General features: G+C 40.9%; 1 protein-coding gene and 1 pseudogene across 5 annotated transcripts in view; both read left to right on the plus strand.

The window, feature by feature from the left end:
- Positions 1 to 5,431, plus strand: part of LOC122549217 (cytosolic non-specific dipeptidase-like) — a 38,712-nt pseudogene extending 33,281 nt beyond the window's left edge. The window contains exon 12 of the transcript XR_015756875.1: positions 4,126 to 5,431. The product of XR_015756875.1 is annotated as a cytosolic non-specific dipeptidase-like (transcript). The remainder of the gene's footprint in view (positions 1 to 4,125) is intronic.
- LOC122549216 (zinc finger protein 407) overlaps positions 1 to 18,316 on the plus strand; it is a 525,130-nt gene that overhangs the window by 2,647 nt on the left and 504,167 nt on the right. For 2 of the 4 annotated variants that reach the window (XM_087986222.1, XM_087986221.1), the window contains exon 1: positions 5,539 to 6,003. The exons of 1 other annotated variant lie outside the window; for it this stretch is intronic. The gene's annotated coding sequence lies outside the window, so the exon portion shown is untranslated. Of the gene's footprint in view, positions 1 to 5,538; positions 6,004 to 18,316 lie in introns of those variants that run through there. One more of the 4 variants, XM_043688646.2, reaches the window with a different exon arrangement.

Below are 18,316 nucleotides of genomic sequence, written 5' to 3' on the forward strand. Positions count from 1 at the left end.
ACCTCCACTCCCGGCACCTTCCCCTGCAACCGCAAGAAATGCAAAACTTGCGCCCACACCTCCCCTCTTATTTCCCTCCAAGGCCCCAAGGGATCCTTCCATATCGCCACAAATTCACCTGCACCTCCACACATCATTTACTGCATCCACTGCACCCGATGTGGCCTCCTCTATTTTGGGGAGACAGGCCACCTACTTGTGGAACGTTTCAGAGAACACCTCTGGGACATCCGGACCAACCAACCCAACCACCCCGTGGCTCAACACTTGAACCCCCCCTCCCACTCCACCAAGGACATGCAGGCCCTTGGACTCCTCCATCGCCAGAACATAGCAACGCGACGGCTGGAGGAAGAGTGCCTCATCTTCTGCCTAGGAACCCTCCAACCACAAGGGATGAATGCAGATTTCTCCAGTTTCCTCATTTCCCCTCCCCCCACCTTGTCTCAGTCCCAACCCTCGAACTCAGCACCACCTTCCTAACCTGCAATCTTCTTCCTGACCTCTCCGCCCCCACCCCCACTCCGGCCTATCATCCTCACCTTGACCTCCTTCCACCTATCGCATTTCCAACGCCCCTCCCCCAAGTCCCTCCTCCCTACCTTTTATCTTAGCCTGCTGGACACACTTTCCTCATTCCTGAAGAAGGGCTCATGCGCGAAACGTCGATTCACCTGCTCCTTGGATGCTGCCTGACCTGCTGCGCTTTTCCAGCAACACACTTTCAGGGCCTCTAGAATTGTCTGCCACAGGACACTGTCAAGGTAAAAACATTAAAGACTTGCAAGAAATTCATAGATATAGTTCTTAGACCTAATGGGATTAAGTAAGATAGAGAGAAAGCAGGAACGGGATACTAAGTTGGATGATCAGCCAAACTGAACGGCAGAGCAGGCTGAAAGGGCTAAATGGCCTCATCCTGCTCTTATATTCTATGTTTCTATCATAACTTGCAAAAGAGAATTGAAAAACAAAACATTTGTGCTGCTGGGGAAAGAGCAGAGGAGTGGAAATAATTAAATAGTTCTATTCAAGAGCTAACTAAGCAAGATGGCTATGTGTTTGATTTGGGATTAAGTCTTCTTTAAACCAAATATGGGGAAATGACAATTTTACCTTACTTTTTCAATAAATTATTTGAATGACAAATTAATAACATTTGAAAGAAGAGACAAGAATAGAAATCACAACCATGAAATCCAATTCCCAGACTGATACCCAAATACTAGTAGGACTAAGCATCTGACAGACCATGGTCACGCTGGATTGAGATTCGATAAGCTTAGTGTATTTGACTTAATGTAGTGGTATCTCCTTACTGACCATAGTTACCCTCATTTCACTAAGGATTGATCCCCTTTCACTTTGAGACATAGTCATTTGGTTGAAGCCCATGCAGTATATTTGCCTTGTCAGTTGGGACTAGTTGAGTTTAGGAAACCTGTTAAGCATGGATGAGTTGGACCAAAGAGCCTGTTTCCATGCTGTATGGTGCTATGACACTATGAAATTGATCTGGGAATTGGTTCAGTGTTGTAACTTGGCAACCTCCAGGTTAGATGCTTTGACTGTGACTCAGTGGGTAGCACACTTGCCCTTAACTCAGAAGGAGAGATTCAAATTCCACTCCAGATGCTTGAACACCTAAACTAGGTTGACTTTCCACTGTGGCCATGAAGAAGTGCTGAACTGTTGGAGGTAAGTCTTCTAGATCTACCCTCTTAGGTAGATGCAAAATATCCTACAACATAATGAAAGTAAGATCGGGGAATTATCCTTCATGTCCTGACCAATAGACCTTGACTGATTTCACTAGAAAAAGCTTATTCTGTCGTAATTCTGTACTAATTTGCTGTGTGTAATTCAGTTGCCACTTTCCTACATTACAACAGTGATTGCACTTCAAGAAAATATGCATTTGGCTGTAAAGTGCTTTGGAATACCTGAGGTAGTGAAAGGGACCATATAAGTACAAATGTCTCTTCTGTCTCTCTCGTATTTCTTATCAATGGGCACAAATCTTAATAGAATATTTCCACTGGTCGATTTGAATATCTAACGAACTATATCAATCCATCCTGAGGAATAGGATCTCCTGGATTTTTTTTGAACAAATTTGTTTGTGCTGTCTTAATTTCTCCAAGATGCTTCTCTAACTTGGACAATGAAATTGGAGTTAACTTTACATTTCATGATACTGATGAGATACTTCAGATGCTGGCATCCATAAAACTGTCAGCATCCCTTTACTGATTCTGTTCGCCGAGCTGGAAGTTTTTGTTGCAAACGTTTCGTCCCCTGGCTAGGTGACATCATCAGTGCTTGGGAGCCTCCTGCGAAGCGTTTCTTTGATGTTTCACCTATTGTACTCTTTGCGACCTTCCCCCACACTCCTCTCTGACCTATCACCTCCATCCCCACCCCCATTCACCTATTGTACTCTTTGCTACCTCCACCCCAGCCCCAATCGCAGCCCACCCCCACCCACCAACTTATTTATCCACCCTGGAGGCTCCCTGCCTTCATTCCTGATGAAGGACTTTTGCCCGAAATGTCGATTTTCCTGCTGCACGGATGCTGCCTGACCTGCTGTGCTTTTCCAGCACCACTCCAATATAATATAAACGGATACCCGCGTAACTTCATCAACAGATGCCTAAGAGAAAGACCACGGAACGAGGACATACCACAACCAAAAGGACTAGCCACACTACCATACATCAGGAGCATCTCGGAACTGACAGCCAGACTACTGCAACCCCTAGGACTCATAACGGCACACAAACCAACAGCCACGCTCAGACAACAACTCACCAGAACGAAGGACCCGATACCCAACATGAGCAAAACTAATGTAGTGCACAAAATACCATGCAAGGACTGCACAAAACACTATATAGGACAAACAGGAAGACAGCTAACAATCCGCATACATGAACATCAACTAGCTACGAAACAACACGACCAGCTATCCTGAGTAGCCACACACGCAGACAACAAGCAACATGAATTCGACTGGGACAACACTACTATCATAGGGCAAGCCAGACAGAGAACATCCAGGAAATTCCTAGAGGCATGGCATTCATCCACAAACTCCATCAACAAACACATCGACCTGGACCCAATATACCAATCACTACAGCGGACAGCTGAAACTGACAACCGGAAGCGGCAGGGACAGACCACTATAAACACCAGAGGAAACATCAAAGAAGCGCTTCGCAGGAGGCTCCCAAGCACTGATGATGTCGCCTAGCCAGGGGACGAAACATTTGCAACAAAAACTTCCAGCTCGGTGAACAGAACCACAGCAACGAGCACCCGAGCTACAAATCTTCGCACAAACTTTGATCCCTTTACTGAGCCTGAGAATAGAGGAATTTAGAATGTGGGTGGTCTCATTCCTTGCTGATGGTGGTACAATGAAAACCAGGGATGTTCAAGAGACCAGAACAGGGTGGAATGCAAGATTATATTGGAGTGGTGCTGGAAAAGCACAGCAGGTCAGGCAGCATCCGTGCAGCAGGAAAATCGACATTTCGGGCAAAAGTCCTTCATCAGGAATGAAGGCAGGGAGCCTCCAGGGTGGATAAATAAGTTGGTGGGTGGGGGTGGGCTGCGATTGGGGCTGGGGTGGAGGTAGCAAAGAGTACAATAGGTGAATGGGGGTGGGGATGGAGGTGATAGGTCAGAGAGGAGTGTGGGGGAAGGTCGCAAAGAGTACAATAGGTGAATGGAGATGGGGATGGAGGTCAGAGGGGGAGGTGGACTGGATAGCTGGGAAGAGAGATTGGCAGGTAGGACAGGTCAGGAGGCCAGTGCAGAGCTGGAAGGCTGGAACTGAGGTAAGATGGGGGGAGGGGAAATGAGGAAACTGGTGAAGTCCACATTGATGTCCTGGGGTTGAAGATTGTCAGGCTAGAGGTTACAGACCTCAGAACGGGTGAGGTCACAGAGGGATTTGTAAACAAGAGTGAAAATTTTAATTTCTGGGCAATACCAGGCCAGGAGCAATGTAAGTCTGCAATCACTGGGATAATGAATGAATGAATGGGAGTTAGGATATTCAATTGATCACCTATATTCTGTTTGTAATTAAATATTCTTTTGTCTTTTCTTTAGGGAAAACTATATAAATGGGACAAAGTTGTTTGCAGCATTTATGATTGAGATTTCACAGCTTTAAGAAGAATGGTCCACATCATTATATATAGATGTAACTTTTTTTTGCAAGAATTAGTAAAACATATTGTAATAAAGTGACATGGGATTGAGAAAGAGACTTTGTTTAGAACTTTAAAAAAAGGGCTAACAGGAATTGAAATTATATGTATCTAAAATTAATCCTCCAATATTAATCATGCAAATTTTATCTGCATCTTTTCAAGTGTAATGGGCAAAAAAGTCCATGCATCATGTTAATATGTTTTAATTTGTAATATTTTAGCTTTGCAGGGCCTGTAATTCATAAGTTTTCCAATTACACAGTAGGAATTGAGTTTATGAACACCAATCTGATTTTTTTTTCATGTATTAATGTTAACCTATTTATTTTAAACATTTAATCAATACCCTGCACTGGACTAGTGGAAACTAAGTTTGCTAGTGTCCTATTCTATCCATGTTTGTGGTATTTTGAGCGCCTTTAGAATCCAAATATTGCTCACCTGATGACTGACTTATAATGTGAAGAATGTCACCAAGCCTCTTGCACTAAGTTAAAGTGTTGTAGTGCGTGCCCGGGATCATATTACAGGGTTCCAGTAAGATAATGGTAGTGCATTATAATAGGCTAGTTAAGTCACTGGTAGATGAGCTAATGCTGAAGATGATGGTGGGGTAATGTGATAAGTTAAGTGTAATGTAGGGAACCAGTCTGGCAGACTATGATTAGTTTAGAAAGATAAAGCGAGCCCTCATGATTGGTTATGCTAATGTTATCTGATAAATGGGGGAACAACACCTGTATAAACTATAGGACAAAGAGATTGTGGGCAGTTCGGGAAGATCTTTTGCTAGATGCCACAGCTTTGATTTTGCAAGATTATAGTTTAATTTCGTGAAGGATTTTCTGCATCACTTGCTAACTTTTTTTTATAGAACATTGAGTGATTCTTCCACAACAGAAGCAGATTCCCTTGTAACTTTCAAGAGAATGATAATTTTTTGAAAAAAATAACATGGCAAGATTCCAGGGAAAGAGCAAAGAAAACAGTTCTAGGTGGATAGTTCTTTTAAAGAGATGTTCCTGGGATAATGGGCCAATTTTGTGCTGTGTGATCCTTTCTGGCTGTACTTTGTTTAGAAATGTTGATTAAAAATAAAATAACTGAATCACAACAAAGTCATGTTCTGTGGAATAATAGCTTTATAAATGTAATGAGTGTCACCATGATTAAAGTATTTGAAGGTTCTATCAAAATAAAACTGCTGCAAATCTCAGAACCTGACTCCAAAACAGGAATTACTAGGTATGCATAAATCACCGAATATTCAGAAAACTTTTCTTCATTTTCTTGTTGGTCTACACCTAAAGATTGGTGACACCTTAAGCTTTGGGCATTGTCAGCTGTGGTTCAGTGGCTAGAACACTGTGACAGAAGGGTTCAAGCCCAATTTCAGGGGCAAAATATTCAATTATGTAATCTAGGTTCAAGCAAGCACTGACTGGCTTTTCTTGGGTGATTGTGATTCTCAGTTCACTAGATGTGCTCAGCAAATCCAGTAGAGTGGGCGAGCCACCTGTAACCCTAATGGATGAAAAGTCTTGGCGTCTAAAATTTGGCCATAGTTGGTCTGCCCACAGAGGCAGTGACCATTGACTATTTAGAACTCGCAGCAAAACGCAAACATTAATGACACGTGCTCTCGGTCACGTGGAATCCGACGAATCATGTGACTTTCACCGTCAGCCTCGTTCTCAGCCACGCCGACTTGCTGCTACGGCAGGCCACTTGTGACTAAGTACATGGTGAACGGTCACTTCGTTTTCGCGTACAGGTACGTCCAACTAACAAAACGATCCCGTATCCCGTTCCCCTCGTTGGGCTACGGAGGCGGTCAGGAGCGCCGTAGGCTCCGCGTTCTGCCTTTGCGTGGTGCCGGAGTGGAGAGGGTGAGCGCTGTTCGCTCGAGGCTTTTTGGGCCTCCGCGCTGCCGTCGTTTTAACGGCCGAGAGAGTGGCAGTTGCTCCGAACAGTCTCGTATTGTGGGTGGGGTCTGACAGATGTTACCAACCCCCCATCCACCTCCTGATTGGCTACTGCTCATCTGCCGGGCGGGGTTTGTAGATTTGAGTTTCGATTGGTCATATTCCCCTGCCACTCGCGTATAGCGTCACAATGCCTTCTGCCCAATGGGAAAGAGAAATAGGCAGGAGACCCGAAATGAGGAAGAAGGAATGATGTTAGGTTACTCGCTAATAGGGTATAGCCTTCCAACTACCGAAAATGAGAACTGATAGTTTTTAACAAATGTATTTATGTTTATCAGTCTTTATACATTCATTTGTGCAAACTTTTCGACATCAGAGAAAATATTTTGTGTGCAATATATGTGAAATAATATTGTCCATCTTTCATATAAAACCACATTTTTAAGCTGAATTTTGGCTTGTTTACATATCTTAAAACAGTTTTTTTCTTTGGTAATTTTTAAATGTAATCAACAGCTGTTTCTACGTTTTATACAATCAAAGCTAACTTAAAATTTTCTGTACTAATATCATTTATGCTACATTGTTAAAAGCTGTTGGAACTTGTGTGAGGTTTGGCAGCTATATTAATAAGCACACTTTTGAAAGGTCTTTGAGCATTGGGAAGTGTCTTTGTTTTTACAAAACGTTAAGTCCCTCCATGATGCACTAATTTTAGTATGATGCAGGGATGTAAGTTTGAAGGAAGAAACAAAATTTCAAGATTTAGAATTTGAAATGTGGAACTGACAATGTGAATAACCCTTCAGCAAAAACAAAGTATGAGCCACTATCAAGTTTATTGGAATTGCAACCCTGTAATGAACAATGTACCAGTGTTCCAAAATGTGTTTGGAGATTAAAAATAAGCGGAGCTGTACGATTTAAGTTATGTGACGGAGTTAGAGAAGCTCACAGTGGTGTTCTTGCAGCAGATAAAATCAAAGGAATTTTGTGTAAGCAATAAGGACTTAGATAAATTGAGAAACTTTCCACTGGCAGATTTGGTGACCAGAGAAAACTGCTTTGGAGGTGCCGGTGTTGGATTGGGGTGTACAAAATTAAAAATCACACAACGGCAGGTTTAGTCCAACAAGTTTATTTGGAAGTACTAGCTTTCAGAGCGCTGCTCCTTCATCAGGTAGACAACCAACTGATGAAGGAGCAGCACTCCTAAAGTTAGTGCTTCCAAATAAACTTGTTGGACTAAACCTGCTGTTGTGTGATTTTTAATGGAGAAAACTAAGTCTAGGTAATTAGTAAAGGAAGTAAATGAGATTTTAAAAAAATGTCTTATGTTATAATCTAGAACACATAATCCATGGAAGTAGGTTTAACAGTAACTTTCAGATGGGAATTCAATAAATATTTGCATGCGTCAAGGTTAGTTTGGGTGTGGAGCACACAAATGGCACTATTTGGGTTACTCTTGTGATGAACCGGCAAAGAAGCAGTCACTCTAAAAGTCTCCTTCTGTGCCATGTCATTAGCACGCACATGTGAAAATGCAGTAAGGGTTTGGAGGAAAAATTTTAAAATCCTGTAGGTGTGATCTACAAATGAATTGTTTTTCTTTCCCTGAAAGCTTGATTCTTTTGTCATAGAAATGTACAGCATGGAAACAGACTCTTCGGTCCAACTTGTCCATGCCGACCAGATATCCCAACCCAATCTAGTCCTACCTGACTCATATACCTCCAAACCCTTCCTAATCATATACGCATCCAAATGCCTTTTAAATGTTGCAATTGGAGTAGCTTCCACCATTTCCTCTGGCAGCTCATTCCAGATACATACCACCCTCTGTGTGAAAAAGTTGTCCCTTCGGTCTCTCTTGTATCTTTCCTCTCTCACCCTAAACCTGTGCCCTCGAGTTCTAGACTCCCACACCCCAGGGAAAGGACTTTGTCTTTTTATCCTATCCATGCTCCTCATGATTTTATAAACCTCTATAAGGTCACCCCTCAACCTCCGACGCTCCAGGGAAAACAGCCCCAGCCTATTCAACCTCTCCCTCTCGCTCAAATCCTCCAACCCTTGCAACATCCTTATAAATCTTTTCTGAACCCTTTCATGTTTTACAACACATTTCCAATAGGAAGGAGACCAGAATTGCACGCAATATTCCAACGGTGGCCTAACCAATGTCCTGTACAGCTGCAACATGACCTCCCAACTCCTGTACTCAGTACTCTGACCAATATAGGAAAGCATACTAAATGCCTTCTTCACTATCCTATCTACCTGTGATTCCACTTTCAAGGAGCTATGAACCAGCATTCCAAGGTCTGTTTGTTCAGCAACACTCCCTAGGACCTTACCATTAAGTGGATAAGTTCTGCTAAGATTTGCTTTCCCAAGATGCAGCATCTCACATTTATCTAAATTAAACTCCATCTGCCACTTCTCAGTCCATTGGCCATCTGATCAAGATCCTGTTATAATCTGAGGTAACCTTCGGTGTCATCTGCAAGTGCTGATACAAATGTAATTTTTGTAAGAAGACCTTTTTTAAAAAAAACTTCAGCCACCCAGGTTTTACCTCAGATTTTAAGAGATACAGTAGAACCTGCAATGTTAAGCCATCAGTTTCAGTTTCTTTCTAGTTGAATGTAGAATTTGTAGGAACATTTGACGTTCTGAATGTTGGTTGCATCAAAATAAAAGCTGAAATAAACTTTGCAGTTTATTTGCAGATGGTTATCAGATAGAAATGAACAGTATCTTGGAAGAGCATTTCAAGATATTTTTGCAGTTGAAGGCTTCAGGTGCTCAACCAGTTAGAACAAAAGTTGGATACCTTAATATACTTTGTGAATTGAGGTTTCTCTAGAGTCATTAGTTCTTCAGTTAGTTGATACATTTTTGATGCATTTAATCTGATATCAAAACGGTCAGTGCTGTCAAACAGTTTTGAGTGGTTATTTTGAATCTTGGAAATGTGTTGGCTTTTGTAAAGAACTAGTAATCCAGAATCACAGGCTGATGTTCTGGCTACATTGGCTTGATTCGGCAGATGGTGAAATTTGAATTAAATAAAACGTTGACCTAAAGGTGACCCATGTAACTATTGCTGTAGAGGCCCATCTAATTCACAAATGTTCTTAAGAAAGCAAATCTGCTGTTTATACCTAGTCTGTCCAATATGTGATACCTGACTCTCAACAATGTGGTTGTTCCTCAACTGCCATCTAGCAATAAGTGCTAGCCTTATCAGTGATGTCCTCATTCCCGTGAATGAATAACAAGAAAAAACAAACTGTCTGCAAATGCAATCCAGGAGATTGCAGGGAAAGAAATTGAAGAATTCAGAATGTACAGAATTAGAATTTTACTTAAATATCTCATTCATATTTTCACAGCCATCATTCAGGTCTTTATGGTGAGTTCAAGATATCAGTACTTTGTGTTCTGCTACTCCTTACTACTTCAAGTTTTTTAGCTTTGCTTATGGTAGCTTGGTATAGACATTTCTCCTGATTTTGCATAATGGATTAATTAGTGATTTATTTTAATGATATGTAGGTTTAGACTCCACATCCACGTGGAAATATCTTCTCTTACAAATGTTATCAAAAGCTTTTGAAATTTTAAAGATCTCTATCAGAATTTTTTTGAAAAGATGGAATAGTCCCAGCCTTTTGATCTTTATTGATGGTTATTAGCTTGATCATTGTCACTAGGTAGGGGGGTAATTCTGGCAACATAGCAAAAGAACTGACCATGAGTCTGTGTAATATGTTGTTATTAGGAATGTAGTACGAGGATGTACTTTCTTTCTCTTTTTACAATACCACATTTTTGAAGATTACATATCCACAGAATATGATAGCCATTGTGGGTAAAGCTATTGCCTGCATATCCATGAAACTTGTTTTGTTAATCTGCTGATCTGCTTTCAGCGTGGGAGAGAAGAATATGAGGCATCATGCATCACGTTTGCTTCACCCTTGTCGAAGTCTGAAGTTAAGGCTACAGCCACATAATTCTCAGCCATAGAACACTCTTTGCTTTCCATTAAACTTGACTAACAACAGCCTGCATTTCTGTAACACCTCTCTACCATGGTAAAAATGGCTTAAACTGCTTCAATGTCATAAATTAGACAAATTGAACAATGTGCTACATATTATAATGCTATTGATTGGTTAAAAAATTAGGTTTCCATCAACATCAGTATGATGTACCGCATTCTGAAGAGAAGGTTTCACAAATAAAAGGTCAATGTTGTAGCAGTGACATAATTATATTTGTATATCGTGACAATACCAGGACATTCCAAAGTCCTGTATAACCCATGAAGTACTTTTGAAGTGTGGTCATTTTTACAAGTCAGGAAATGATGCAGCTAAGTTGCTTAGTGCAAGTTCCCAAAAAAATGTAATGGATAATCAGATAATCTGTTATAATGATTTTGATTAATGGGGGAAATATTGTCAGGGTACTGGGAAAAGTTTTTTTTGAATGGATGCCACGAGATCTTTTTACAACCACTTGAGAAGATAGTGAGGCCTTGGTTTAATGCCTCATCCAAAAGATGACAGATTTGACAATGCAGCATTCCTGCAGTACTGTTCTGAGAGTGTCAATTTAATTTTGTGCTCAATTCTCTGGACCAAGATTTAACCCTTTGTCATTCTGAGGTGAGAGTGCAACTCACTGGACCAGGCTGTCAAGTAATTTACACTTGGGCAGAAAAATAATTCTCTCATTGTTGATGTCCATGTTAAAGGTTGTATCATTGCTGAAATTCTTTGATCACTCGATAATAAACGTGTTAACAGGAGGTTTGTCCGTTGACAATGCTGTCAGGCAATGAGTTGGAGGTGAGACAAGGTTTGATGGATTCAGCACACAGTACATTTTATGGCAGAGTTAATTTACCTGAACAGCAAAACATGCTGTTTCAACCCCATTTAATGAGTCTCATTGAACTGCTGCAAATAGAACTCATGATTGAAAGCATTGTAATATCCATGCTAAAACTGGTTGATTTCAACAGAAACATGCAGTGAATGGAGGAAAGTTAGACAATCTAACTGATGCATGCAAACTCAATCCTAGGTTTTCTTATGGCAGTATGAACTCTGAGAGATTGTGGGGGGATTCATCTCCATCCCATCTCTGACACCAATTGTAGCACTTGCCTTGAAAAGTATTGCATAATTTCATCAGCACTGTTGAAAATTTTTGCTCCAATGCATATTCTTCATTACTCAACTTGTTGGAGTTTGAAATTAATTTCACCATTTTCCCAAATGACTAGAAACTGTACTGGTGAGTTTTAAACAATTGATTGTCAAACTGCAACATATGCCCAAGTTCCAAGTTTAATTTCTTTAGTAGTCATACACTAAAGCAAAGGAAGTGACAAGCAGGAAGCATGTGGTAAATGTTGTACAGTTTGTATCAACACATTCTTAAAATTAGCAACGGCTGCAGACTTCTGAATAATTTCTTAAAGGATGGTGCTAGAAAGAGAACAAAGCATCAGAGAAGAGAACTGAGTAGATAGAAGTTTTCACTTACTTATCTAATATAGTATGAGAAATAATTTTGCTATTTTAAATGCTGCCCTAAAAGTTTGACATAAAATAGAGTCCATAAAAAATTGTGATGTCCCAAAGTCTTTCATATTGAAATAAATTATTTTTGAATTATGTCACTATAGGATGATATGGAGCAAACGTCCACAAACACAGTATGTTAAATACTGTGATAATCCTCTCTATTGGTGTTGGTTGAAAGCTAAATATTGGTCACTATTCCAGACAGCATTCTCCTATTCTTCTTCAGAATAGTGGTGAGGCATCTTTTATGAAGAGGGCAAATATTTTAATATTTCATCTGAGATATTGCATCTCTGGCAGTGCAGCACTCCTTCAGTTCTGGCACGGTGAGAGTCCTTCTAAACAGTGGTCAGTTTCTGGACCAAGACTTGAACATGGATCTTCTGACTCAAAAGTGATTGTTGTGATTTAAAACTTCTGAATCCCTTTCTAGGGTCACCTACACCCTGTTCGCCAGCACTGTTTGGGGGACACACTGAGGGTGGCAAAGACACAGAATGTCCTCTGACTGGATGGCTTCCATAATCATCACCAAAAGTGGTTCAGTAGCAGCATTGTTGATTGAGCTGGCTGAGTCCTAAAGGACAAAGCTGCTAGACTGGGCCTGTGACAACATAAGGGAAGAAGTTTTTAACTTTGTCCTTATCAGTCTATGTTTAGCATCTGCATCTATCCATGATGGTATCTGTAAAAGTGACCACATGTTGGACAACATTCAGACTTGGGCTGATGCAACAAATAGCATTCACACCAAACAAGTGCCAGGAAATTACCATTTCAAACAAAAGATAATCCAATTATTTTGATATTCAATGCTATTCCCATTACTGAATCCTCTACTATCGCCATTCTGGGGGCTACCATTAATCAGAAACTGAACTGGATCAGTCACGTAATAACTGTGGCTACAAATACAGGTTAGAAGCTAGGAATTCTTCACTCTTCAATGTCTGTTCACCATACACAAGGAACAAGCCAGGAACATGATGGAATAGCCCACTTGGCCAGACGTGTACAGCTCCAACAACACGCAAGAAGCTTGACATCATCCAAGATGAAGCAACCCACATTTTTTTTTTCTCACAATTTAGCTTCTGGAATATTCACTCTGGCAGCAGTTTGTATCATTTTCAAGATGCATTGCAATATCTTAGTAAGTCTGTTATGACAGCACCTTCCAAACTTGACACACCTACCATTTAGAAGAACAATTGCTAGAAAGTACCACCATCTGCAAATATCTGTCCACGACACACACTATCCTGATTTGGAACTATGTCACTATTCCTTCTTTGTTGTTAGGCCAAAATTGTGGAACTCCTTCCTGAACTGCACTGTGGGCACATCTACATTTCCATGGACTATATTGGTTGAAGAAGGCAGCTCAATATCACATTCTCAGTGGCAATTAAGTTGGGCAGTAAATGCTGGCTTACCCAGCGATTCTGTAAATGATTTTTAAAAAACAAATGGTCCTTAGAAAATGGGTTCAGGCTTGTAGTGGAATTGGGCTCAGGCCTCTGAATAGTTTAGGTAGGGTGTTACTTTTTAGATTTAAGTCTCAGCACATAATATCAAACAGATTGAAATATGAATTAGAAGCAACTGTAACAGTGTGGTAAATTTGAATCACCTCGCTTATTTTCTGCTACTTAGCTCTGACTAGTTGTCTTGGCAGAGCTGAAAATGTGTTGCTGGAAAAGCGCAGCAGGTCAGGCAGCATCCAGGGAACAGGAGAATCGACATTTCGGGCATAAGCCCTTCTTCAGCCCTTCTTCAGAAAGTTTTCTTGGCAACTTTTTGTGGTTGTATGCTGCCATTTATTGTTGAAGATTATCAGAGATCTATGAAGAGACTAATTGGTATTACAGTCTTGATTAGTCATAGCAAAATTATATGGTTATCACCGTCCCCAAGATGGTTAGAAGCATTTTGAGCTTGGAACGATATGGTCTTGGGCAGTATAACATTTAAAAAGAAAATATAGATTGCATTGACTTAGTTGCAGGATATTTCATATCCTATTGTATTACAAGTTTTGAAGTTTTAATTGGCAGGGTAGATACCACTGAACATGGTATTTTTGGACTATAAAAATACTTTCAGCCAGTTTCCATTTTAGAGGTTTTTGCAACTTAAATGCTCACAATACCTCCTGATAATCGTGGATCGAGGCAAAGAACAGAATAGAAATAAATAGGTAATTTTACGATTGGCAGGTTGCAATGAGTCCAATAATCAGCATTTGGGCCTCAATTATTTATAATCTATATCAATAGTTTAGATGAGAGGACTGATCGTATTATATCTAGGTTTGCTGACATTATTCAGCTGTTGGAAAAGTAAGCTGTGGGCAGGATGCCCACAGAGATAGAGAATAGTTAAAAATTGGGATAAAAGGTGGCAGAGGAGGTAGAGAGAGGAGAAATGTGAAATTATCCATCTTGGTAGGAAGAACAGAAAGCAGACTATATTCTTAAAAAGAAACTAGAAAATGTTGTTCAGAGGGCTTTGGGGTGCTCTGTCCAGGAATCACAGAAAATTAGCATAGTACAGAAGTAAATAAGAAACTAAATGTATGTTAGCCTTTATTGCAATGACTTGAGTTATAAGAGTACAGTGTTATTGCTGTAAGTATAAAAGTTATTGATAGGACCAGACCTTGAAGAAATGTACAAAGTTTGTGTCTCCTAACCAAAGGCAGTTTGGTATGTAATTGTCTTGAAAGGAATGCAACCGACTTATCCAGATTGTTTCCTGGAGTGAGAGGACTGTGCTACAAAGATAATGACATAGGTATTCAGTTCTGGCAGCATCTCTGGAAAAAAAGCAGAATCAATGTTTTGAGTCCATTGACCCTTCTTCTGATGTTGAATCTGTTCAAGACAGTGATCAATAGATTCTGGGGACTCCATGTATAGGTGAATAGCGCCGAAAAGTGGAGATGAGACCACAAGATCAGCTATGGTCCTATTGAATGGTGGAGCAGACTTAAACAGCCATATAGCCTACACCTTGCTCCCATTTCTTATGTTAACAGTATCCAGGAAGAAAATAGTCTCAGTGTAGTATGGCTTTCTCTTCCTTCTCCTTCACTTCAATAGTGATCTTTTGTAAATGCAGTGAAAAGATTTGAGTTACCAGCTTTGGGATTCATACAAATCCATTAGAAAGTATTTTCATGTCATGCATTTTTGGCACTCCATCAAAGATTTCCTGGAAAATGAAATTTTGGGATTGTAATAATTGTAAGATTTCAATGTCTGCTGGTTGACTGTAGATGCTATAACATTGTAGTGATTGCTACTAGGCTAATAATCCAGAGATCTGGGTTTTTAAAAAAATGAGAAGCCTGAGAATTGATGACAGCTTGAGAATTTGAATTCAAGTTTTCAATAAAAACCTGGAAACCAAAAGCTCTTTTCTTAAAAGTGATCTTTAAGCTGTGGTTTGTTATAAAAATCTGATTGGCTCAGTGATATCTTCTGGGAAGGAAACCTGTCATTTTTACCCGATCTGACTGACACCTGTCACACATGAACCATAACTTTTATTTATATACCATTTCTAATGTAATAAAGCATTATAAAGTGTTTAAGAAGAGTATTATAAAACAAAATTAGACACTTAAGCATGTAAGGTGGACAGAAGCTTAGAAGAATCAATATTGAGGAGTGTTTTAAAAGATGAGAGAGAGATGAAAAGATTGAGAAGTTGAAGCAATTTCCAGACTTGGGTCTGAGGCAACTTAAGGTGTGACTTCCAAAGGTTGAATGATACACCAGAGTCCAGAACTGTAAAAATGCAGAATTCCAGAAGGCTTGTAGGACTGGAGGGTGTTATAGAGATGTGGTGGGGAATTTGTTCATAGGTCCCTGAGCTGAGTTTACCTATTTGATAATTAGCATTGATTCTGAGGAACACGTTTAAAAGAAGAGAGAGGTGGAGAGGCAATGGGAGGGAATTAAAGAGCTGAGGGTCTGGGCAACTGAAACATTGACCATCAGTAGAGGAATGAGTAAAATTGAGAAGCGCAAGAGGCCTGAATTAGAGGAATACAGAAATTGTGGAGGTTATGGGTTTGAAGAGATCATGGAGAGATTTTAGAACAAGGATGAGACTTTTAAAATTGAAGCACTTAGAACTGGGGTCAGCAATAATGACCTGATTGACTCTTGACTGGCCTATGAATAATGAACCTTACATGTTGCTCACCTTCATTAACATTAAGAGCTGCAAATGTACAATAAATGCTGATCCAGTTGGCTAACGTGGTGCCACTATTTAAGAAAGGTACTAAGGAAAAGACTATAGCCTGGTGAGCTTGACATCAGTGGTGGGCAAGTTGTTGGAGAGAATTCTGAGGGATAGAATTCACATGTATTTGGAAAGGCAAGAACTGATTAGGGAGAAGTCAACATGGCTTTGTGTGTGGGGAATAGTGTCTCACTAACTTGATTGAGTTTTTTGAAGAAGTAACGAAGAGGATTGATGAGGGCAGAGAAGTGTACATGATGTATTTGGACTTCAGTAAGGTGTTCAACAAGATTCCTCATGGTAGACTGGTTAGCAAGGTTAGGTCACATGCAATACAGGGAGAACTAGCCATTTGTATTCAGAACTGGCTTGAAGATAGAAGACAGAAGATGGTGATGGAGAGTTGCTTTTCAGACTGGAGGCCTGTGACTAACGGTATGCCACAGGGATTGGTGCTGGGTCCACTGCTTTTCATCATTTATAAAAATTATTTGGATGTGAACATAGGAGGTATGGTTAGTAAGTTTGCAGATGACACCAAAATTGGAGGTGTAATGGACAGTGAATCGTACCTCAGAGTATTATAGGACCTTGATCAGTTGGGCCAGTGGGCCAAGAAGTGGCGCATGGAGTTTAATTTAGTTAAATGTGAGATGAATTGAATTGAATCAAATTTATTGTCATGTGTACCTAGGCACAGTGAAACACTTTGTTTTGCCAGCAATACAGGCAGATCACAGAGTTAAGTAGCATATATAAGTAAATACTAAATAAACAGCGGCAAAAACAAAAACAAGTACAGTTTGTGAGTTTGTGAGCCCATTCAGTGCCCTAACAACAGTAGGGTAGAAACTGTTTTGAAACCGGCTGGTGCGTGTTCAGGCTTCTGTACCTCCTCCCCGATGGTAGAGGTTGTAGAAAAACATTGCCAGGGTGGGATGGATCTTTGAGAATGCTGGCGGCCTTTCCTTGACAGCGGGCCTGGTGGATGGATTCTATAGATGGGAGGTTGGCCTTTGTGAATGTCCAGGCCAAGTTCATCACTTTCTGTGCACGGTGGCACAGTGGTTAGCACTGCTGCCTCACAGCGCCAGAGACCCGGGTTCAATTCCCGCCTCCGGCGACTGACTGTGTGGAGTTTGCACATTCTCCCCGTGTCTGCGTGGATTTCCTCCGGGTGCTCCGGTTTCCTCCCACAGTCCAAAGATGTGCAGGTCAGGTGAATTGGCCATGCTAAATTGCCCGTAGTGTTAGGTAAGGGGTAAATGTAGGGGGGTATGGGTGGGTTGCGCTTCGGCGGGGCGGTGTGGACTTGTTGGGCCGAAGGGCCTGTTTCCACACTGTAAGTAATCTAATCTAATATATGCTCTATGTAACCATACCAGGTAGTGATACATCCAGACAGAATGCTCTCGATGGCACACCTATAAAAGTTGGCAAGGGTATTCGCCGTCATGCCAAATTTCCTCAGCTGCCTGAGGAAGAAGAGATGTCGTTGAGCCTTTGTAACCAGTGCATCCACATGAAGAGTCCAAGAAAGCTTGTTGTGGATGACCACTCCCAGGAGCTTGACACTCTCCACTCATTCCACCTGTGTGCTGTTAATGTGTGTGGACATGAGTAACATCCCGCCGAAAGTCAAGAATGAATTCCTTGGTTTTGCCTGCATTGAGAGCTAGGTTGTTCTCAGTGCACCATTATTCCGGGTCTTCTACCTCCCGTCTGTAGTCTGTTTCCTCGCCATCTGAGATTTGACCGAATATGGTGGTGTTATCAGCAAACCTGTAAATGACATTAGTCTGGTATTTGGCAACGCAGTCATGAGTATACAGTGAGTACAGTAGGATGCTGCATTTTAGTAAGGCAAATAAGGGCAGGATTTATACAGTGAATGGTAAAGTCCTGGGTAATATTGCTGAATTAAGAGATCTTGGAGTGCAGGTTCATTGTTCCTTGAAAGTAGAGTCACAGGTAGATAGATAGTGAAGAAGGGGTTTGGTATACTTGCCTTTATTTGTCAGTGCATTGAGTATAGGAGTTGGGAGGTGATGTGCCGGATATTGGTTCGGCCACGTTTGGAATACTGCATGCAATTCTGGTCTCCCTCCAACAGGAAGGATGTTGTGAAACTTGAAAGGGTTCAGAAAAGATTTACAAGGATAGGGTGGCACGGTGGCAGTGGTTAGCACTGCTGCCTCACAGCGCCAGAGACGTGGGTTCAATTCCCGCCTCAGGTGACTGTCTGTCTGTGTGGAGTTTGCACATTCTCCTTGTGTCTGCGTGGGTTTCCTCC

This window comes from Chiloscyllium plagiosum, unplaced genomic scaffold (assembly GCF_037043375.1).
Source record: "Chiloscyllium plagiosum isolate Xiang-an unplaced genomic scaffold, Cpla_swu_hap1 HiC_scaffold_4, whole genome shotgun sequence".
NCBI lineage: Eukaryota > Metazoa > Chordata > Chondrichthyes > Orectolobiformes > Hemiscylliidae > Chiloscyllium > Chiloscyllium plagiosum.